The sequence below is a fragment of the Galeopterus variegatus genome, unplaced genomic scaffold (assembly GCF_000696425.1).
Source record: "Galeopterus variegatus unplaced genomic scaffold, G_variegatus-3.0.2 Scaffold817, whole genome shotgun sequence".
NCBI classification, from domain to species: domain Eukaryota; kingdom Metazoa; phylum Chordata; class Mammalia; order Dermoptera; family Cynocephalidae; genus Galeopterus; species Galeopterus variegatus.
The window spans coordinates 137116-159370 of record NW_007726928.1 but is presented as its reverse complement, the minus strand read 5'-3'; the positions used below and the strand labels follow the sequence as shown (position 1 = coordinate 159370).

The window sequence follows — 22255 nt, the reverse complement described above, 5'->3', positions numbered from 1 at the left end:
CGCGGCAGGCGGGCCAGGGCGCGGCCGGGCACCGCCGGCGGCCTCGCCATGTCCCAGCCGGCGGGGAGGATGCATTGCCGCAAGGCGGGGATCCGCGCCGCTGTGGTGCTCATCGGACTCCTGCACAAATCCCGAAAACAGAATAAAGAGAAAAGGTAAAGCCTGGCAGCGCCGCCTGCCCCTTCCCTCCGCTCTCGGGCTAATTTCCAGTTTTCTTCGGGGTGGACTTTTCCAATGGGCGTTTAGCTCCTCGTTGGATGGAAAAAGCCTCCGCTCCAGGCGCTGTCGCGGGGAGCGGGTTCGGAGCTTCGTCCCGGACACTTGCTGGTCCGAGCAAGCCCTGGCAGGACATTGGCCGAGTCGGAGGGCGGCTGGAAGGCCCATCGGGGTTTGTCCTCGACAGAGGGGCATCAAGTCCTTGGCCCCCAGTCCCCGCATTTGCCAATCGCGGCGCCCTTCCCGAAGCCTGCAGCGCGGGTAGCATTGATCCCGCTCGGGCGACAGTCCCCGGCTCAGCCAGAGTGGCTCAATGCGCCGGCGATGCCATTTGCTTCTCTGCAACTTGGCTGAGCCCGCGAGGTGCCCGCCTGGCCGGGATTCGCTCGCTCCGCGCTCGCTGCCGGCGAGCCAGGAGCAAGTTCAGAGGTTGCTGCCCTCCTCCTCCCCACTCCGTGTTTCTTCTGTCTTTGGGTTCTCCTGTTTTTGACTTTTCCCCTCTTTCAGGTTTGTTCTCCTGTTTGCTCCTGGGTGTTGAAAATCGTTCTCTCGGGCTATTTCAGAGACGCTTTGGATGACCTGTGGGGCGAGAGGCACGGAGTTTGGGAAGGTCAAAGGAAGTTTTGGGGCAGCTTCCTGGGTTTCAGCCCCCAGGTGCAGGCCTGACATCCACCAGATCCCAGGGAGCTGCCCACACTGGTTTTTGGCACAAACCTTCCTCTTCTGCTAGGGTACATGGCAAAGCTTCCCAGCAACTGGGGGGCATTGGAGCTGACTGCCCACAGAGATGTTGGAGTAACTCCCAGTGGCCCTGCTGGATCCTAATTTCCAGAGGAGTTTTGGAGTGGTTAGTGCTGCACTCTGCATAAGACAAGGGCCAAGGCAAGGGTAGTGGAGCCAGAGACACCTAGCTGGTGACTGGCAGCCCCTGGTCTTGCCCAGAAGCTGGGTGTGCCTGGGGGAGATGGTGGGCAATGAACAGGAGGGACTTGGAGAAGATGGCATGAATTGCCCTTGTGGTGGGGTTGTCTCCCATCCCTCTTGACTCCACAGTATAGGATGAATCTCAGGCGAAATGATTTAAGGTGGTTAAGCATGAAATAACATTGCATCATCTAGTGAGAAAGTTCTTCCCCTTTCAGTTTTCGAAATCCTTGTGATTTTGTGATTTCTTCAAGGGGAAAGTTTCAGGTTGGTGCTAGTCTGGTATTAACACCTTTTGACACTTGCTAATCTTGCTTTTGTTACAAAGAGAGAGCAGACCTCTGGCCCAGGCCAGGGGGACAGTGCCTGCCTAGAAAGTAGATGGTTTTGTTTTGTTTTGTATTATTTATTTTTAGGATTTCCTCCTAGTGATGGCTAGTGGTATTGAGTTTGAGTTTTCCATTTGTAGTAGTGATGATATAAAGCGTCACTTTACATTAAATGTATGAAGTTACAAGAATGAGTCTATTTAAAAGAAATAGTAGTAATAATAGTACAAGAGGTATTATGCCATATTATCGAATATGGCAGAAACCCTGAAGTTGGTCTAGGAATGGCCAATGTTGAAGACACATGTGTCTAGCAGAAAAGGCTGGCAGCAGATCTCTGGAGCATAATGCTCTAGGTCTGGGCCCCATTTTCCCCTGAACTTTGATTCCCTTCCATTCCCTGCCCTTCAGCATTTTAAATGTAAAAAGGGGATGAACCAGGCAACCTTCTAAAGTCAGAGGTATGTGTGGATCTGAGACATCCTGGGCCTACTGTGAGGGATGAGAAGGAAAATGTGCTTCACAGTCTTGACAGAAAGTCAGATGCATCAGGGCAGTTCCTGACTCTGAGTACAGAATGTGGGGGTTGGGGGCTAGGTTTGGAGAAGCCTCTGCACAGGGAGCTAGGAATTCTAGTCCTGGCCCATCTGTTGACTGTGATGTGATGATAGAGATTTAATTTCCCTGAGCCTCAGTTTCTGCCTCTGCACAAGGGGCTGGTGAGGTTTCTGTAAAATAATGTGGGTGAAGACGCACCTGAAAGGTATGAAGTGCTGCGTGAGGGTGAAGAACTGCATCCATTCTTCTGCTGGGCCTGTGCCTCTGGGACCAAGGTACGATGTCTGGCAATGACAAACCCACTGGTAGTAGGCAAGTGCATGAGCCAAGGAGGCAGCCAGGTGGGGATGAGCCTGGACAGAATCTGGGGGGGATGCGGTGAGGAACAGGGAAAAACCTGGACTGAGGATAGGGAGGGGTTGATCAGGACCAGGATGCCCCAGGCCATGCATCTTGTCTTTCTTCCCGGATACACTGTGCTCTTCCCTGCAATGCAGACAGACATTGGTGGCCCTCCTAGCCCCTGGATGTGTCCCATTCTGTGGTTGTTCCAGCCATCCTGATGGCTTTGACCATGAACTTAACCTACCCAAGGAGGGAGGGAGACTGGTTTCATTTTGGTGCTAAATGACCTTTGTTTCCTTTGCTGTATCTGGAGTTTCTTTGTCTTCAAGCATCTGAAATCAGTGCAGTGCACACTATTGACCCTTCTCTGTGGGCACCAGCTGGCTGTGGGGGGCCTGGAGCAGGCTGCAGCTGCCAGCCTCTCTTTAAGTGCTCCCCAAACTCCATGCTGGATGTTAAATTTGCTGAGTTCTTTCTTCCTCCCCGTCTCATCACATGGTCAGGTCAGAATCAGGCCCCTCCTCATCCTTCCCTGAAGGCTTGAGCCGTCCATCGTCCATCGATCTTCCCAGCACCTCTAATTGACAGGCTTATGCATATAACACTCTTGGCTCTTAGCCTGAAGGGTTGAAATGGTGGGTGTGGCTTGCAGTGATGGCCTGGTGGTCCTTGCTATCTTCCTGCTCTCTCCAGGCCACTTGGAAATATTGCATATTAGGGGGCAGTTAGGTGTGCCAGGGAGGATGGTAATGAGGCAGGTATCCCATAAAGGCCCAGAATCAGGAGACTCCTAGGCACTCTTGGTAGATCCCCAAAACTGTGCTCAAAGCTCCAGTCTCAGTTTGCTTCTTGGAGAAATGGGTGTGGTGTTCATGAACTTGACTTGACAGTTCTCTATGGGAGTTGGCGGGCAACCTGGGGATTCTGCCTCTTTCTGACCATCTTCCGGGGGTTCTGTCACACGGGATCCTGCAAAAGCAGTGACGTGTTTGAGAGGGGATTGGATTTGAGCATGGTTCCCAGGAGGCACCTTAAGGAAGCCTTCCTTGGAGACTGTAGTTTGAAAACCACTGTAGTAGTGATTTCTCTTAAAGCACTTTGACTTTCAGAGCTTGCTTTCTTATAGACATGGCAGATGAGGGTAAGGTCCAGAGTGCCCCTCACTGGTAATAGAAGCAAGTGGCCGGGAAGCCTGGCCCTCTGAGAGGGAAAACAGGCACCTTTGGTGGGAAGAATGGAGGCAGAGGGATGCACTCAAGGTATGTACATTCTGAGAGATGTAGATAAAGTCGGCGTGGCATTGAGTGTGATGTCCTGAACCGGAGAAAGGTCAATGGGCATAAATGAAAAAGCAATCCACTTCTTATAGGGGCTAGTTATTTTAGGACACCTCCGATCGTGGGGTTTATGAGAAGGAAAATATGGATTCTCTCATCATTCAGCCAATACTTACTGGCAGGCTCTGCGGGGACAAGAGTGAATCTAATGACCGTGACTGCTCTGTTGTGGAGTATCATATCTAGAGGGTTATTCCTGTGTAGATTATTAGAAAAAGCCTCTCCCTAGTTTATAGAACAACAAAAAATTTTTTTAATTGTGGAAATTCTCAAGCATACAGGGAAGTAGAGAGAATAGTGTAACACAAATTCCCAGTTTCAGCCATTACAACTCACGGCCAATCTTGTTTCATTTATTTACCAACCTGCTCCCCACAGGATTATTTTGAAATAAATCTCAGACATTAGATCATTTCATTCTTACATAGTTCAGTTGCTTCTTAAAGATAAGAATTCTTTAAAAAAAACATAACACTATGTTTATTATTATACCCCCCCAAATTAACAATAGTTTCTTAATATCATATTGTCAGTGTTCAAATTTCCCCAAATTGTCTCAGAAAAGTTTCCAAAAGTGTTTTGAATCAGGATTCAGATAATCCAGTGTGTTTGGTGATATGTCTCTTAATCTACACATTTTCTTCCTCCAACTCTTTTTTTTCCTTACAATTTATTTATTGAAGAAACTGGATTGTTTGACTTGTGGAGTTTCTCACAGTCAGGATTTTGTGGACAGAATACCCTGGTGTCATTTAACATGTTCTGCTGTCCCCTGTGGTACCTGTAAATGGGCATTTAGTTCTAGAGGTGCCATCAGATTTGGATTTGATTTTTTTTTTGGCAAGACCACACTATTGGAGGTTGTCTAGATGTCTGTTTTTGTGAAGTTGGCACCTGTTGATTGATTTGTTCCTATGGTTTGAACCTGGTGTCAGGGAGGATACTTATGTTCTGTCATTGAAGACAACACTATGAGCTGGCTGGACATGAGATCTGAGCCTGTGGGTTGTCCAGGAGTCCCGGCTATGGAGTCCCAGTGTCACAGTGCTGGAAGGGACACGAGGCGGGAGCCGATTCATTCCCTCTCCCCAGAACAGATGGCTGCTTGTTCTCTCCTTAGGAGGTGGCTGGGTCTTGCCCTTTCTGGAAGTGTCTGTCTCCTGCCCTCTCTTGTCTAACATTTGAACGCCACCCAGTTGGCTGTCGTTACTTTAAAGAACAAACATCTTCCTTTAACCAGCTTCCCATTATTAATCTCACTGGGAGTCTGAGGAATAAGACCTTTTGAGTTGAAGGGACAGAATTTGAGGCATAAATGAGTTTATATGATTCCTCTTAAGCCACTACTTTAGTCTTCTATTTGGTCTCCTTGCCTCTAGACTCTCTGATCCATTCTCCTTGTGGTGGCCAGAGTGGAGTTTCAAAAATTCAAATAAAATCAAGTCTCTCTCCTGCAGAAAGTGCTCTGTAGGCTTTCCACTATACTTTAAATGAATTCAAACTCAGGCTCGCCGGTTAGCTCAGCTGGTTAGAGTGTGGTGTTAAAACACCAAGATCAAGGGTTCAGATCCCAGTACCTGACAGCCACCCTCCGCCCACAAAAACTCCAAACTCTGCAGCTGGGCCTACCCTCCTGCCTTGTCCTCTGACCTTACTTCCTACCACTTCTCTTCTCGCTCACCATGATTACTGCACTTCTGCTGCAAAGGCCTTCTTTCTGCTCCTGGAACATGCTTAGCTTGTTCCTGCCCCAGGCCCTTTGCACCTCCTGTTTACACTGATTTAATTGGCTGGTGCTTCCTCATTACTGGACTCAACTCAAATGTCATCTCCTCCAAAAGGCTCCCCCGATTGTCCAATCTCAGCATTACCGCTTTACCCCAATTTATTTCCTCCGTGGCACTTATTGCTAACTGATATTATCTAGTTTATGTAATAAATAAACAGTTTATTGGCCCTTCCCTCCTCTAGAATGTGAAGTGCCTGAGAACAGGGACTTTGCCTTTTTCACCTCTGGGATCTCCATTGCCTGGAACAGGAGGCACTCGGTACGCACTTGCTGAAGGAAGAGACGGATACTCAAGAGACTTGCTGACTCCTCCGATGAAATGTGCCCAGTGCAGGTTTCCCTCGGGTCCTCCTAGTACTGCAGTGCCCTCTGATGCAGGTTTCAAGGTGCCCTTTTCTTGTCTGGGATTGGGAATCTCTCTCTTCTCCCTCCTTTCTTCCCTTCCAGAAGAGATTTGGAGAGAAATGCAAATGATCACTGGTACATGTGTGGTTCTGTTGTTACTCCTCTCACCCTTTCCCTGCCTCTGCATCAATTGGGACCCATAGACATGAAGTGCCAGGCTCAGTCCTGACCGTCTTGAACTAGGGCCAGGGCTGTCCTTGCCTCTGGGTTCCTAGATCTTGGCGTCTGGAGCTGCTGCCTGATGGGTAGAGGCAGGCTCCCTCCATTTATGCCAAAGAGGGGCCAGTGGGCGTCTGAATTAGTGAACAGTCACCATTAGCCAATATGTATTTTTTTTTAAAGTGCAGTTTTATCTATTTGGAGCCCACGTGGTGCACAGATGGCAGCTTACCAGGATGTTGCCAAATACGGGGCTTGCCAGGCCTGTTGGGTTAAACCAACGAAAATCACTTCTGTGTACACGGGGGCTGTCGAAGGGCCCAGGAAGTTTCTCAGTCATTTTAAGCAGATGAGCTCCCCCCTGCTCCCCACTCCCCTCCCCCTGTTCCCCACAAGCTGAGTTTCTTTGCCTACTGAATCCATAAAAAGTAAATGAGGTAGGCAAGATGATTTCAGGTGGACAAGTGCTTTTTATTTTAATAGCTATTTAAAAAAATGAATTCTGGCAAGTGATACTGGTTCTCTATGTATGATAGTTACATAACATTTTAAAAAAGCAAATTTGTTTAAGGAAAAAATTGCGAGTCACTTTAAAGAAAAGTGTTAAGAGAAGTAATAGATGATACAGGGATTTGGGAGAAATTGTGAAGGTTATGTGAAATGCCTGAGGTTTAGGGTTTGTTTTTTCTTTTTTTGGTGGCTGGCTGGTATGGGGATCTGAACCTTTGACCTTGGTGTTATAACAACGCTGAGCTAACTGGCCGGCCCTGCCTGGGATTTAGGGATCGCTGTTGGAAGGAGGGGGCCCATTTCTCTACGTTGAAATGATTCCAGTAGCACCAATGTCCTGGTGTTGTTGAAGGTTGAATAGTTGTAACAGCCCAGTACCTTTCGAGGCTTACTATTTGCTAGGCCCTGTGCTAAGGGCTTCCACACATTTCTGTCTTAATTTTACCGGTTATTATCTCTGTTTTCCAGCCAAGAACTGAGACTTGGAGGTGGAGCAGTGTGCTGGGGGCAGGGTCAGAGAGGAGGAGCAGGGGTCTCAACCGGGCACTGTTGAGGACTAGAGGTGGTGCCCTGGACTATTGCATTATTCAGAAGCCAAGATAAGCCCTTGTGCAGTGAGAGCCTGGCTTTTAATAGTGCTTAATACATGCTGTTGTTGTCATTTTTAACGTATCGAAGTGTAATGCATATATAGTAAATGTACAGATCTTAAGGGTACAACTCCATGAATTTTCACCAGTGTATCTACCTGTGTAGACACCACTCAGATCAAGGCTTAGAACTTTCCAGCACCCCAGTAGCTCCCTCAGGCCTCTCCACAGTCTGGTTATAGTGAAAGTGAAGTCAGGCCCGTCACCCTAGGGTTTCCACTGAGAGTGTCTGGGTGGTACCTGGGGGTAGGCCTTATAACCACGATAAAGGGAAGAACGTGGCTGGCATTTCCTAAAGTGGGATTCTGAGTGGGGAGTCTTGGTTCAGCCCTGAAGAGGATGGTGTTAGAGAATCCACACTGGTTTCTATGGGTAAGTGAACTTGGTTTGACCTTCCCTTCTCCTTCCAGACATACTTAGTGGGAACCTGGAGCCAGTGCTGTGTTTATTCGCTGCCCTTGCAGCAAGGGTGGACTGAAAAATTGTCACTTGCTTTTAAGCTTATCAGTTATGAACACTCTGTTTCATGAAGGCTAGAGCTCCAGCCAAGTCCTTCCCGGAGCCCTCCAGGGGTGGGCAGCCTGGCTGGGGGCTGGGGACGTCCCTGGAGACATGCTGGCCCCATGTGTGTCCTGAGACAGCTGACTCCACCGGGCCTCTTGTTTAGTCCACTTCTCTGAGGGCAGGAGGGAGCAGACCCATTGATTAGAGCCATCCCCCTGTCCTTTTCCCTTCCTTTACTGTAAAGATTTTTTGCTGTAAAGATTTTTTCCACCCACACTGCTGTGTGGGAAGATCAGGGCACTACAATGACACCTGTTGTCATAAGTGCTTACTCTGGAGGGTAGAGCAGTTGTAACAGCCCCACGGGAGAGGCACATCTCCCATCCTTGCCTTATGGCTGGTCCCTGTTACACAGTCCCGCAAGAGTGGAGGTAGGACCCCCCTCATTTCCCCCATCATGTCCTGCAGCAGCATGCTGTCCTGTCTCTGGAGAGCAGGGACATCAGCACTCCTGTCATCTAGGGAGTTGCAGTCTGAGGCAGAGGTCAGAACCTGGTCCCTGTAGATACCTCAAGTCTTTAGGAAGCCTCTACTCTGGGCCAGGCACAGTGTGGGCGCCAGGCAGGGGCTGCACCATCACAAAGCCTGTCCGGCTGGAGCTCCCATTCTCGAGGGGCTTTGTTAGGCCCACATACATTTTATTTTTTCCTTTTAAGCTGATATTTTAAAATGGAAATGTTCCACGTTACGAATCTGTTTTTCAGTCATCTCTTGAGAAATCAGAAGCTTTGGCAACATTGGCTGGCCTGCCTTCCCTTGTCACACCTAAACTGCCAGCTGCCTGCTCAGAATGGGCCTGGTGTCCTCCTGCTCACCATGGTCCCCCACACCTGTGCCACCTGCTGCACCCCTGAGGGATGGGATATACCGTGTGGGAAGCAGGAGACCGGGTTGGCAGCTCTGGGTAGAACTTTCTGAACACAGAGGCTGGGGGTTGCATCCAGCCCTGTGTGCCCGTTGGCTTCCCTGGTCTTGGGCAGGTCCACTGTGATTGGAAATGTGGGTCCTGGCACATTGCTGGGCTCCCTGTGGAATGGCCACTGTTGATTTGCCTTCGAATCTTCCTCCTCTTTTATCCTCCTGAATTACCCCCAAATAAAATAACAGAAATTGTGGGAAGGCTGGGTATTATAGTACAGAAAATCAGGAATGACTGGAGAAGGGACAGGGACAGGAACGTGCATAGAGCCCTGCTCTGGGCATGCGCTTGGCTGGCTCCCAAACCTCACCTATCTCATTTCATTCTCTGCACAACAGTTACTATCATCATCTCCATTTTTCATAGAGGAGAAAGCTGAGGTTCAAAAGGGGTGGCGTATCCAGTGTCACTCAGCTTGTATGGCAGAGCTGGGCTTCAAACTCAAATCTGTCTGAATGCCAGTCTATGTCTGACCCTGGCTGAGGTACTTAACCTCTCTGAGCTTGACTTTCTATGAAGGGGATTGTAATGCAGCCCAGAGGATACCAGGTGCATGAAAGAACTTCAAAACATTAAGAATTGTGGCACCTTAGCACCTTCTCATTATTTTTTAAGGAAAGGACCAGATGGGTCTCTGGGGCAGTTGGGCTTCTTTTGAATACTTGGTCTGAGCTGGGGGGGATGGTGCTGCCTAGAGCTGGGGAAGGGTCTGTCCTTGAAGGCTTCACATAAGCTGCAAGGTCTCCTGGCTGCTGTCCTTACTAATTAGAACAGAAACCCTTGTTTCTCTATGTGAACAGGAAGGTCCAGGCTGCAGCCCAGGTTACCTGTGTCATCTGTGTTTTAATAGAACATTTATTTTAATAAGATATTTAATCCGAGATGCAAAGGCAGAAACAGTGCGTAAATCAAGAGGTAACTGAAACAGGCTGTCTGAAAACTAGATCTGGAAGGCTTGATTGTTACATCAACAAAGGCCAATTACCGATAGCTGGGAAGGCCCCTCAAGGGCATGGCCATGTGGAGGCAGGACAGAGGCTGTGGCACAAGTGATGGGAATAGAGACACCTGGCTTCCACGTCTCTGTTCCTCTGCCCTGTCCCCCCACCCCCCGCCATTCTGGGAAGTGCTGCCAGCCCCCTCTGCAGCGTTTGCTCTCTCTTTCCCCTCCATAAATGCCAGTGCAGGCAGCAGTCCTGCTTATAAATGGGCTGTGTTCTGAACGTTCATTAGTGCCCTGTTTTAGCTCACTTCCATCAAAACTTGTGCAGTGCTCGATGTGTACCAGGCACTGGACAGTAGCCTGCAGGAGAAGAGTAAGGCACTGTCCCTGCCTCAGGCAGTCTATGCTCCAGAGGGCGGGACCAGCCATGTACTGTGAACCCAAGACTAAAGAGGGTGGATGCTGGAGAAGGGGTGCAGGGTGACCTGGAGGCCAAAAGAAAGGGGAGACTACCTGAGGATGGCTGTGTGGAGTTGGTGGCGTTTGAGGTGGGCCGTGGAGACTGGACAAGATTTCTGAAGGGAGAGATGGAGAGGGGAAGTACGTCCTCATTGAACAGGACAATGCAAGCAAAGGAACGGAGGCAGGAAAACTGTAGACCCCAGTTTGACTGGGGTGTGGATTTCATATTGGGGAACAGTGGGAAATGAGGCTGTCATGGTGGCCTGAGGCCATTTTGTGGTTGGTGCTGAATGCCCAGGAAAGAAGGGCAGTCAGACAAAAGGAGGCTCCCTGCTCTCTGTCCCCTCTACATTTACACGGTAGTTTGGTACCCCAGTTAGCATACAAAAGCAGATCCAGCCAGTATTACACGTGAAAAAGAGTTCTACAACATTGGTTTTATTGCGATTCTATTAAACAGAGGATTAGGGCCAGAGGATCTTTGTATTGGAGGGGGGGTTGATGATACCCCCAAAATGACTCCTGTTCTGATTGATAATTTAGCTGAGTTAGTCAGGAACCTTTTGGTTGCAAACGACAGACCTCAGTTCAAATTAACTTGAAGAGAAAAAGAAGTTTTTTGTTTTAGGTAACTGGAAAGTTCAAGGGGTACAAATTCAGGCATGACTGGATCCAGGGCTTGAAAGGTGTCCTTGGACACTGGTTCTCTCTCCCGTCTCTAGGCTATGCTTTCCTTCAGGTTGGCTTCATCCTCGGATAAGTTATCCACATAGATGGGTGATGACTGCTCCAGGCTTACATTCTGCCGGTTTAGCAATACCAGTAGGAAGAGCAAATCAGTTTCCCAAGAATTTCAGCTGAAGTCTCAGGGACGGCTCACACTGGACATAGTGGGTCACTTACCCATCCCTGAACTTTGGCCAGAAGGGTGGGATACACTGATGAACCAAGTCAGGGTTTTGTGCCCACTCCTGGTTCCAGGGATAGAGTGGCTTGTGTGAGAGAACAGGAGGGATGGGTCATCCGAGGAATCGGATGTGTTGCTATCAGAAGAGCAGAAGATGGACTCTGGGCAGGAAGAAAACCAATAGCTGTCTACCCTGGTCCTGGTGGTTCAGCTGGTACTACTAGTGTTGGCTCAGTCTTGTCAACTAGGTGGTGGCTGCAGCTGCTGGTTCCCTCCCAGATGCAGGGATGCCTCCTTCTGCCTCTGCTGGGTGAGGTGCTCTTTCTTCTTGGCTGATACAGCATCTTGGATCCCCCAGTTTTCAGTGGAAAACTCACTTCCTGGGTTCCCTTTTCCCTGAGTCCATCCTGAACATTGAGGTAGTCAGATGTGACTGTGCTGGGCTGCATCTGGAAGGACAGGCTGGCTCTGCTCAAGGGTGGCCCTCATCTCTGGGGCTGGATAATACTTCCCTATTCTCTTTTACTGATGCTTTGTGGAGCACAGTTGTCCTTCAACGCAGAAAGTCTGGATTCCTTCAGTGCAGATTGCAGCTGTTCCAGCCATCTGGCCAAAGTGTGCTTTTGGTGACAAGACTCCAGCTAAGAGTGGTGCGGACTGTCTGTGATCCGCCCCCATTGGATCCAGGGCCAGGCCTAGCAGAAGTCTCAGGTGTCTTAGAGGTAGGGACCCCTAGATAGCAAAAATATAACTGCAGAAGGGCAGAGGGGCAGCCTGAAGCCTCATGGGAAAACCTAGGGGAGGCAGCACCATATATGATCTTGAATGTATATGGTGCTTAAAACTGTGGCCCTTAACTTCCTTGTCTGTGAAATGGAACTAAGACTAACAAAGGATTTTCACTTGTTATTTAATGGAATTATTTGTGAAACAAAACTCTCATTCAGCAATTTTGCTCCTGGGTATATACCCAAAAGAACTGAAAGCTGGGACTCAAACAGATGCTTGTATGCTAATGTTCATAGCAGCATTATTCACAATAGCAAAAAATAGAAGCAACCCAAGTATCCTTTAACAATGAATGGATAAGCAAGATATTCATACAATGGAATATTATTCAACCATAAAATGGAATGAAATTCTGATGCATCATGAATGAACCTTGGAAACATCATGCTAAGTAGAATAAGCCAGATACAAAAGGGCAGATGTTGCATGATTCTACTTTGTCTCAGTCTGTTCAGGCTGCTATAACGAAATACCATAGACTGGGTGGCTTAAACAACAATTCATTTCTTATAGATCTGGAGGCTGGGAAGTCCAAGATGGAGGTACTGGCAAAGTGGTGTCTGGTTAGGGTCTGCTTCCTGGTTCATAGACAACCATCTTCTTGCTGTGTCCTTGCATGGTGGAAGGGACCAGGAAGCCTCTTTTATAAGGGCATTAATCCCATTCATGGAAGTTCCACACTCATGACCTAACCACCTCCCGAAGGCCCCACTCCCTAATACCATCACATTGGAGATTAGGATTTCAACATATGAATTTTGGGGGGACACAAACATTCGGTCTATAGCACACTTATGTGAGGTACCTCGAATAGGCAAATTCATAGAGGCATAAAGTAGAATAGAGATTACCAGGGGTTAGGGGGAGAGGGAGTTATTATTCAATGGGTACAGAGTTTCTGTTTGGGATGATAAAAAAGTTCTGGAAATGGATAGTCATGATGGTTTCATAACACTGTGAATACTACTGAATTGCACATTTAAAAATGGTAAAAACGGTAAAAACAAGAAACCCAAACAACCCTTATTCAGAACATTAATATGTAGAACAGAAAAAGAGGGTATTTCTTTGGTTGAAGATGGTGTGGGCTAGTGGGAGTGGCTCTAGCCTCCAGGAACCCTGAGATGCCTGTGCAGCCAGAGTGCCTTGGGGACGCCAGGGAAGTTACAGTCTCCCTTCCGTAACAGTCCATGTTCTGAAGTTGAAGGTCCCCAAGGGCTCTGTCCTTCTCAAGTTCACACCACCTCATGGATGGTCATGTGTTTTAGGGGAAGGTCAGGCCCAGGGAGCAGGTGCCTGAGAGACTGAGCCACCTTGTGTGAACTCTCCTTTCATCCCGACATTTCCCATTCTTGCAGTCGGGGGCTCATGGAAAGCTCTTTGCCAGTGTAGTATGGGGCCTTCCTGGGAGGCCAACAGGGTAGGGGGTTCTTTGGGGGGCTCAGCAAGGAACCCAGGAGGAGTGTGGAGAGGAGTCTTGGCTCTTGGACACACAAATGGAGGGCTTGGATTTAGCGAACACAACGTGGGCACCCTCAGTGACCTGCCAGTCCACCCTGAGATGGGCAGCAGCTATCCCAGGGTGGGCTGACCACAGAGCAGGCCTCAAGGGAGGGCATCTGTGCTGCCTCTGACCACCACCTGGTCTTAGAACCTTCCTCTAAGCTTACTCTGGGCTGCTTCTTGCCAACCTAATTTTTTAAAGAAATGTTTATTTTAAAATCCGTGTTCCTTGCAGAAAATTTGGAAAAAAACCAGAAAAGTACAAAGATTAAAATAAAAAATCATCTGCAGTCCCAGATGGGGAATGGCAGAGATAACCACTATTAACATTTAATGTGTTTTCTTCTGGCCCCCTTTTTTTTTTTCTTATCTAAACACACACCTTCCCACACAATATATTTACATCTTTTTCTCTGTATTATTAAAAAAAATTGAGATTATACTTTATGTACAGTCAGGACCCTAGATGGCAAGTGACAGAAGCTCAACTTGAGTTAGCCACACAAAACGGGGATTTATTGTCTGGCATAACCCATCTGTGGAAAGGGTTGGTTGGGCCTCAGGAACAACTGGATTCAGGACCATTCACAGTATTCATCTCTGTCTCTTGTCTCTGTGTCTCTCTTGTGTTGGCTTCATTTTCTTGGGCCATCTGTTGCCATGATGTTGGATCCGTGGTTGTAGACCATTGTGGGCTAAATATCTTAACTTCTTTTCCTCCAGAGAGGAAAGAAAGCTTCTCTTCAACAGCTCCCGTTAGATAAGTTCCACGGAGGAGTTCTGACGGGCTTGGGTCATATGTCTATCTCTGAGCCCATCCCTGTATTAGGGGTGAGGGTGGGGAACCATGATTGGCCTGGTGTGAGTCGGGGGCTCACTCTGTGGTCAGAGTGTGGCTATTACGATTACAAGGGTCCTTCCAGTGGGAGAGGAGCAGTTCCCTAGAGTAAAGGTGGGGAGTTTGAATACCAGGGGAAGATGCAAAACTGAGTCAGGCAGGCAGAAACCACAGGCAAAAACTGCCGGCAGAAGCTGCTTTGGCATTGGTTCCAGCCATCGGGGACTAGCACAGTGTGTTGGATAAACAGTGTATCCTCACCCTTGTACTGATTTATTGGGAGTTCAGTTGGTACCATCCCATGAGCCATGCAATTTGGCAACACCTGTCACCATTATACATGTCACATTATACATGCACATCTCCTTTGACCCAGTGAACCACTTTTGGGAATTTATCAGATATGTGTTTTTTTTTTTTTTTTGACTGGAGTAAGTGGCTTTATTAGAGCTGGGATTACAAAAGATTTAAGAGTTGGCATCGGGTCCCTCCTTCTTGCCAAAAGCGGGCACAACATTGACAAAGCACCGATTGTACTGCATCTACCACTTGGCCTGGCTTGTCTTCTTCTCCTGTTTGGCTACCTTGGGAGTCTGGCCTCTCACTTTCCCAGCACGGGCCAGGGAGCCATGAACTTTACCTCCACGCATGCGGTCAGCTACTTGCAGAGTGGTCAGGGCCTCCTCCCACGCTGGCCCAGGGTAGCCTCGCCCTCCAGGGGCGTGCCTGCTGGGAGCACTTGAGCTTCCTGGGCGATGCCTTCCAGTGAAGCCGCGTGAGCCTTGATCTGGGCGACTGTTTACCGGCCGGTCACTTTGAGAGTGTGTAGATCCTGGGTGTGGACAAAGAGCTGCCTGTTGGTGACTGAACCTTCGTCACCGCTGCCGCTTCTGCGAAGAGGAGTGGAGAAAGAGGAAGGAGTGAGGGCATGGGCATCATCAGACATGTGTATTTCCATGCACGTGGAACGACGTAGTGCAAGGTCATTCTCTGCGATATTATTTGAAGTAGCAAAACATTGACAACAACCAAATGCCCATCAGTAGGGAACTGGTTGCTGAAATTATTTTACATTCACACCTCAGACTACTACTTTACTTAAGAAAGAACAGGGCTGGCCAGTTAGCTCAGCCAGTTAGAGCGCAGCCTCATAAACACCAAGGTCACAGGTTCGGATCCTGTGTTGGTCAGCTGCCGTAAAGGAAAAAAAGAGAACAGTGAAGCTGTTTATGTCCTGATAGAAAGTCCTCCAATGTAGTGAGAGCAATGTGTACAATATACTAACTTTTGTGTAAAAAAAAAGGGAGAATAGGGCTCCATCTTTGTGTTGGCTTGTATTTCTATAAAGAAGCTGTGGAAGAGTGTGTAAAAACCATTTCATAGCCTAGGTAGAAAGTGGGTGGGTAAGATAGACTCGACCTTCTGATAATTTTTGAACCACACTAATGTATTACTCATTCAAAAATCAACAGGCCAGTTTTTATTTGGAGTGATGAAAATGTTCTGGAATCGTATAGTGGTGATGGTTGCACAACACTGTGAATGTACTTTATGCAACTGAACTGTACACTTTAAAATGGTTAAGATGGTAAATTTTGTCTTATGTGTATTTTACCATAATTTTTTTAAAAATGAAAAAAACCCCTACAGACCCCCCCCTCCACGCGCACATGATGAAACTAAACAAAACGATGGTCAGACTGGAATTAGACTACCTGGGTTCAGATCCTGGCTTCCTCATTTTCTAGCTCTGTGACTGAAGACAAGTTACCTGATTTCTCAGACAATCAGTTCACTCATTTGTAAAGTACAGATAATAAAAGAATCAGTATTCGGAGGATTCTGCAAAGGATTTAGCTCTGCCAGGGGACTTGGGGACTCGTAGGTCTCCCTGGGGGTAGCTCTGGAAAGACGTGATAGTTATGATGGCCTCTGCAGCCAAGCCTCCTCCCCTGTGGCTAACTAGGACATTTGCATTTAAATAGAGACTCTTGAAGACTTGAAAACATTCAAGACTCATACTGGGGAATGGTTGGAATTCAGAAAAATAATTCATAGCTTCCGTCTGAGGGAAAAGGAGGTCTTGTCTTTTCCTCACCTGTGGCCCTGCAAGGAGGCGTTGGAAGCTTGTGGGATGTCCTATCTACAAACTGTCTTATTTTGAGAAAGTATTCAGTGTCCATGCATAAGAATGACCTGCTAATGGGAAGGGGGAAGACGTGGAATAGGAGGAGGGGGGAAGGAGAGCAGAGGATCTGGACCAAGGTTGACAGCCTGAGCCAGCTGAGAGGTCTGAGCCTGAAGGCTTGGCTCTGGAGGAAATGAGAAAACAAAGGGGCGGGCACCCAAGCAAGAAAACCCCCAAGCTTCCCGCAGACCCAGGTCCAGCCGCTGTACTCTCTCTTCCCTTGTCGGCAGAACTTCTTGCAGCCTTGCCCCCGGCTAGCCTTGCTCCGCACCCCTGCACAGCGGCTGCTCTTGTTCCCGAATCCAGCGGGTACCCTCTGCCTGCAACCGAGCAGCATCTGACAGGGCTTCACACTGCCTCCTTGAAAGGCTTTCTTCATTGCTCTTTCTGACTTCCCTCCGTCTCCTGGCCAGTCCGCCTCTGTCTCCTCTTCCTCCTCTGCTCTGCGTCTACATGCTGTTGTGCCCGGGCCCCCTCCCCCTCTATCTCCACTCGGATGTCTGATAGGCACCCCAAAGCAAACATGTCGGAAGTGGAACTCCTGGCTTCCATCCTGCCCCCCCAACTCGTCCTTCCTGTAGCCTTCCTGAGCTCTTCGGCCTAGGCCAGAACTCTTGGAATCATCCTTGACTTCTCTGTATTATTCTTCATCCCCACATCTAATTTGTGGGCAGAATCTGTTGGTGCTGCCTTCACAATGAACCCAGAGCTGGGCCACTTCCCACCATCTCCGCCACTGTCATTGGAGCCCATGCCACCATCAGCTCTCACCTGGGTTACCGAGGCCACCTTCTCACTGGCCTCCCTGCTGCCGCTGTTTGCCCCCTTACAGTCTGTTCTCAGTGGTGCAGCCAGAATGATTTCACAGAATGATCCTGTGAAATCGTAGGTCAGATCACATTTTGGCTCTGCTTACAACCCTCCCTCCCATGGCTTCCCATTTCCCCACTGTAAGAGCCAAAATTCTTACTGTGGCCACCGGCTCTACATGACCTGCCCCTGTGAGTTCTCTGCCCCCAGCTCCTATTCTTTACTTGTTGCTCACTCTGCACCAGCCACACTGGCCTCCTTGATATTGCTTGACTGGTGAAGGTTCCTACCCCAGGACCTTTGCACTTGTTATTCATTCTACCTGGAACGCTCTTCCCCTAGTTATCCTCATGGCATCTTCCCTCACTTCCTTCAGGTTTTTGCTCAAATGTCCCCTTGTTAAGTTCTATTCTGAGGACTCTTTAAATCTGTGAGCTTTTCTCTGCTTCATTTTTCTTCATTGCATTTATCACCACTTGACATACCTCACATTTAAGGTTTTAACATTATTAGGTGTTTATCTCCTTTCCCTACTAGAACATAAGCTCCATGAGGGTAGGAGTTTTGTCTGTTTTGTTCACTGTTCTCTCTCCAGGGCCTAGAACAGAGCCTGAGACATAGAAGATGCTCAATAAACATGTAGTGAATGAATACATGAAATCTGGTCTTCATGGGAATGGGAAGCCATGTCACAGCCTTACGTAGGGGACCCACATGATCAGATCAACATTTCAGAAGGTCAGTCTAGCTCCTGGGGGAGACAGTTTTGGAGTGGGACAAGAGTGTGTGGGACAAGATGGAGACTGGCAAAGAGGATGTCAGAGGCTTGGAGATGGTGGCGGAGAGGGGGTGGAGGGACGTTGATGGACCTCAGAGAAATGTAGGAGGCAGAGTAAAGGATAGTGGACTGGTAGAGCTGCGCTTCTCCAGCTTCCATACGCACAGTCACCTGGGCATCTTCTTGAAATGCACACTTGCACAGGTGGGTCTGGGGCGGGGCTGCTCAGTCTGCTTCCAGGTGACATCTGTTCTTCTGGTTTGGGGACCTACTTTGAGGAGTAAGGGGTTGGATGTCAGGGATTAGACAGGAAAATGAGTCGGGAATGCATTGTGCCTTTAATTGAGAGAGAGAACCCTGGAGGAGGAACAGGTTGGGGGAAATGATGAGGTCACTTTTGGACGCGCTGGGTTTGAGATGCCTGTGAGACTCCAAGTGGGGATGTCTAGGTGGCAGTGACATCTGAAGCTCCGCGGAGAGGCCTGGGCCAGAGGTGGAAAATGGGGAGTCATCCTAGGGACGGTGAGTGCCCCTGTGTGAGTGAGTCTGTGGGAGGAGAGAGTGCAGGGGGGTGGCCAGGTCTGCGGGGACACACCCTCCTCCCCGTAAGCTGTGTCAGTGCTATGAAAGATCATTGCCAAGGCAAGGGCATTGGTAGGACACCCAGCAGGACTCAGGCAGGTGTTTTCTTCACCGGCTCATTGAGCACCGGGCTGGCCCCTGCTGGCTCCGCAGCCTAACCAAGAAAATGAGCAGGAGCCTGACCCCTGAAGGAGGTGGCCAGCCTGGGGGCACATAAGCAAAGCCAGACAACTCTGGTTCTCAAGGAGGAGGTGGAGCAGTCTCTGGGTTTGGTGCCCCTATCCTGATGGGCCTGTCCCGGAGCGTGTGGGTGTCCCTGCTGCCCAGGAGCCCTACCCACTGTGAACTCTGGCAAACCTGGGTGCAGATCCTACTCAGCCACTTGGTAGCTGGGTGACCTTGGGCAAGGCATTTCACTTGTCTGGGCCTTGTTTTTCTCATCTGTATGACGGGGTAGTAATAGTGCACTCTTCATGTGGTGGCTACAAAGGTCAATGAGATGGTGCATGTAACACGTTGAACCCAGAGGCAGGCACTGGCCAGGCTCAGCATGGCTGTAATAATTATGTCTTGAGGCTTGAACCCTCTCTCTCTATTCAGATCAGTCCCCACCAATTTCTCTTGCTCTGAATCCCACTGGTGCCCATGCATTCAAGCTTGTCTCTTGTTCATTCATTCAAGCTTGTCTCTTGTTCATTCATTCAAGCTTGTCTCTTGTTCATTCATTTTTCCCCCCTGAGCCTAAATATAATTCTTGGGGTAGTGTAATCATCTGTGTGTCCATGTCCCCCATGAAACTGCAAGGTCCTCAAGGTGGGACAGGTGCTGAGGACTCAGAGGGGATGAGGTATGCCTGATCCCTGCTCTCCTGGAGCTCACAGTCCAGCGGGAAAGACAGTCATGGGACAGGTCCCTACAACTCAGGGCCTGGGAACAGGGAGTGGTGGTGCTGCAACAGAGAGCACAGGGGCTCTGATGCAGGAGGGGCAGGGCAGGGCATCTTGGGGAAGAGACATTTAAGCGGAGACCCGGAGAATGAATAGGACACAACAGACAGAGTCAAGAGTGGGGTGGGTATGTGGGAGAGAAGGGTCCAGACAGGGGATGCCGGTGTCAAGGCCATGATGGGAGTGAAGGGTGGCTGTCTTAGTCTGTTTGTGCTGCTATAACAATACCATAGACTGGGTAATTTATAAACAATAGAAATTTATTTCTCACAGTCCTGGAGGCTGGAAAGTTCAATATCAAGGTGCCGACACCTGGCAAAGGCCTTCTTGCTGTATCATAATATGCTCATCACGTGGATGAGAAAGCAAGAGATTGGCCTGGGAGCCTCATGCCCTTTAATAATGGGCATTAATCCGACACCTCCCATGAGGGCCCACCTCCCAACACTGTGGTGCATTGGGGATTAAGTTTCCAACACATGCTTTTTGGGGGACACATTCAAACCACAGTTCACTGGAGGAACTGGTGTGTTTTGTAGACTGATCGGCAGGTGAAGAGAGAAAGCGGAGGGGTGAGAGATGAGGCCGGATGGGGCCGCTGGGATGGAGGGGCCTTGAGGGCGTGTTAAAGAGTTGGGTTTGATCCTAATGCTTGTGGGGAGCCATTGGAAGGAGGATGGCATCATCCACTTTACATTTATTTTTCACCTTTTTTGTATTGTGGTAATTATGCATAGCATACAACTTACCATTTTAACCATTTCAAAGTGTATCATTCAGTGGCAATAAGTACACTCACAGTGTTGTGTGATTCACCGTTCTTCTCCCCCAGCCCTAAGCAGCCGCCAGTCTGTGTGTCTCTGTGGATTTGCCTATTCTGGGTGTTTCACGATAAATGGAACAATGCAGCACATGCTCTTTTGTGTCTGGCTTCTTTCACTTGGCCTAATGTTTCCAAGATTCATCCACGTTGGAACTTGTATCAGTACTTCATTTATTTTTAAGGCTGAGTAATGTTTCATCGTGTTGCTGTACCACATTTTGTTTATTCATTCATTCGTTCGTGGACATTTGGGTTGTTTCCACCTTGGGCTATAGTGAATAGTGCTGCTATGAACGTTCGTGTACATGTTTTTGTTTGAACACCTGTTTTCAATTCTTTTGGAGTGGAATTGCTGGGACATATGGTAATTCTATGTTTAACTTTTTGAGGAGCCGCCAAACTGTTTTTCACAGTGGCTGCCCCATTTTACATTCCCACCAGCAGTTCCAGTTTCTCCACATCCTTGTCAACACTTGGTATTATCTGTTTTTTTTTTTTTTTTTTTTTTTTTTCCAATTATGGCCATCTGAGTGGGTGTGATCAGCTTTTCATTTTAGAATGGTCACTGCGTCTCCTTCCTGGAGAATGGATTGAGGGGGTTTGAAGGATGGAGATGGGTTAGGATGTGGTGCCATTGTCCAGGTGAGAGCTGATGGGGTGACAGTGACAGTGGTGTGGAGGGATGGGAACAGATTAGGAGGTGGTGAGGACTTGGTGATGTCCCGGAGGCCTCGGGTGAGGGAAGTAGGGGTTCAAGCATGTCTTATTCATGTACTGTGCTGGCACATAGTGGGTGCTTGGAAATACTCACTGAATGAGTGCCAGATCCCCAAGGAGAAGAAGTGGGGACTTTGAAGCTCATTATGCCCTTCCTGAGGGCCCCTCCCATGAGTGTTCCCTAATAGTGTCCTTGGTGTTGGAGAGGTGGGTGAGGGGGAGCCTGGGGCAGCCCCTCTTCTGAGGGAGGCTGTGGGTTACACGAGTGGGAGGTATGTTAAAGTGGGGGGTGGGCAGCAGAGCAGCCTCCAGGGACCACATCCCTCCTCTCTTTATTTCAAGGTCTCCAGCCTCTGGAGACCATGGGGATGGGGCTGGGGATCTGAGAGAATGGCCTTTTGGGTGGGGGTCTGAACCGGGCAGCGGGCAGTTGAGGCTGAGCTGGCAGCTCTTAGGGGCAACGAAGCCTTTTCTGAGCTCTGCATGGCTGACGTAGAAGCATTTCCTGTGTGCAGACTGGCCTGGGACGCCCTGCACAGTCCCCCTAGGGGACACCCATGGAGCACTCAGAGGTTGTCTCTATTCTTGACACTTCTGCCAGGGTTCTGGAATGACCCAGAAGGACCTCAGCCAGCCCTTTGCATGGTGCCCATTACCGTTCCTCCCACGGGCCTCTGCCTGCTGGCCCTCTCCAGCTGGGCGACCTTTTAACTGATGGATTTTGGCCTTGATGGGGACTGAAGTGTCTTTGGTCTAAAAGCTTCCAAAAGCTTCTCCCTCCTCCTCCTCTCTCCACCCTGTCTGTCTTTCCTCTCTCTCCCTTTTTGTCCTCTGCTCTGGTTTCCTTTTTTTCTCTCCCCTGTTCTGTAAATCTGTAAAACAAACATATTTAAAAAAATCTCGCAATCTCCTCCATCTGCAGCTACGAGCAGGATAAAGCTTTTGCCTTCCTTCTCACTTCGGAGTTGGCTTTTGAGCTTTTGCCATTAGTCAGCTCTGTTCCTGACTGCCCCAGGGTAGTTGTCATCGAGTCCCAGGGCAGTCGCTGTGTGGCCTGGGGCCTCACCAGCCAGGCCTCAGAGGCTCTGACCCAGATAGGCAGGTGGGTGGCTCTTTCTCTCTGCTCCCTGCTCACCTTCTGGTCTAGAGAGGAACCCAGAAGGGACAGGCAGGGGACTGGGAGACTTCCGCCAGTCTTTGAGCAACAGCAGAAGCTAGAGGGGTCACTGTGGTCACCCCCTGGTCTGTGCGGACTGTGGGCTC

The 22255-nt window shown here is 49.0% G+C and overlaps 1 protein-coding gene across 2 annotated transcripts in view; it reads left to right on the top strand.

Moving 5' to 3' along the window:
• The window catches only part of RAP1GAP2 (RAP1 GTPase activating protein 2), a 203525-nt gene that overhangs the window by 67117 nt on the left and 114153 nt on the right, over nt 1–22255 (top strand). The window lies entirely within an intron of this gene.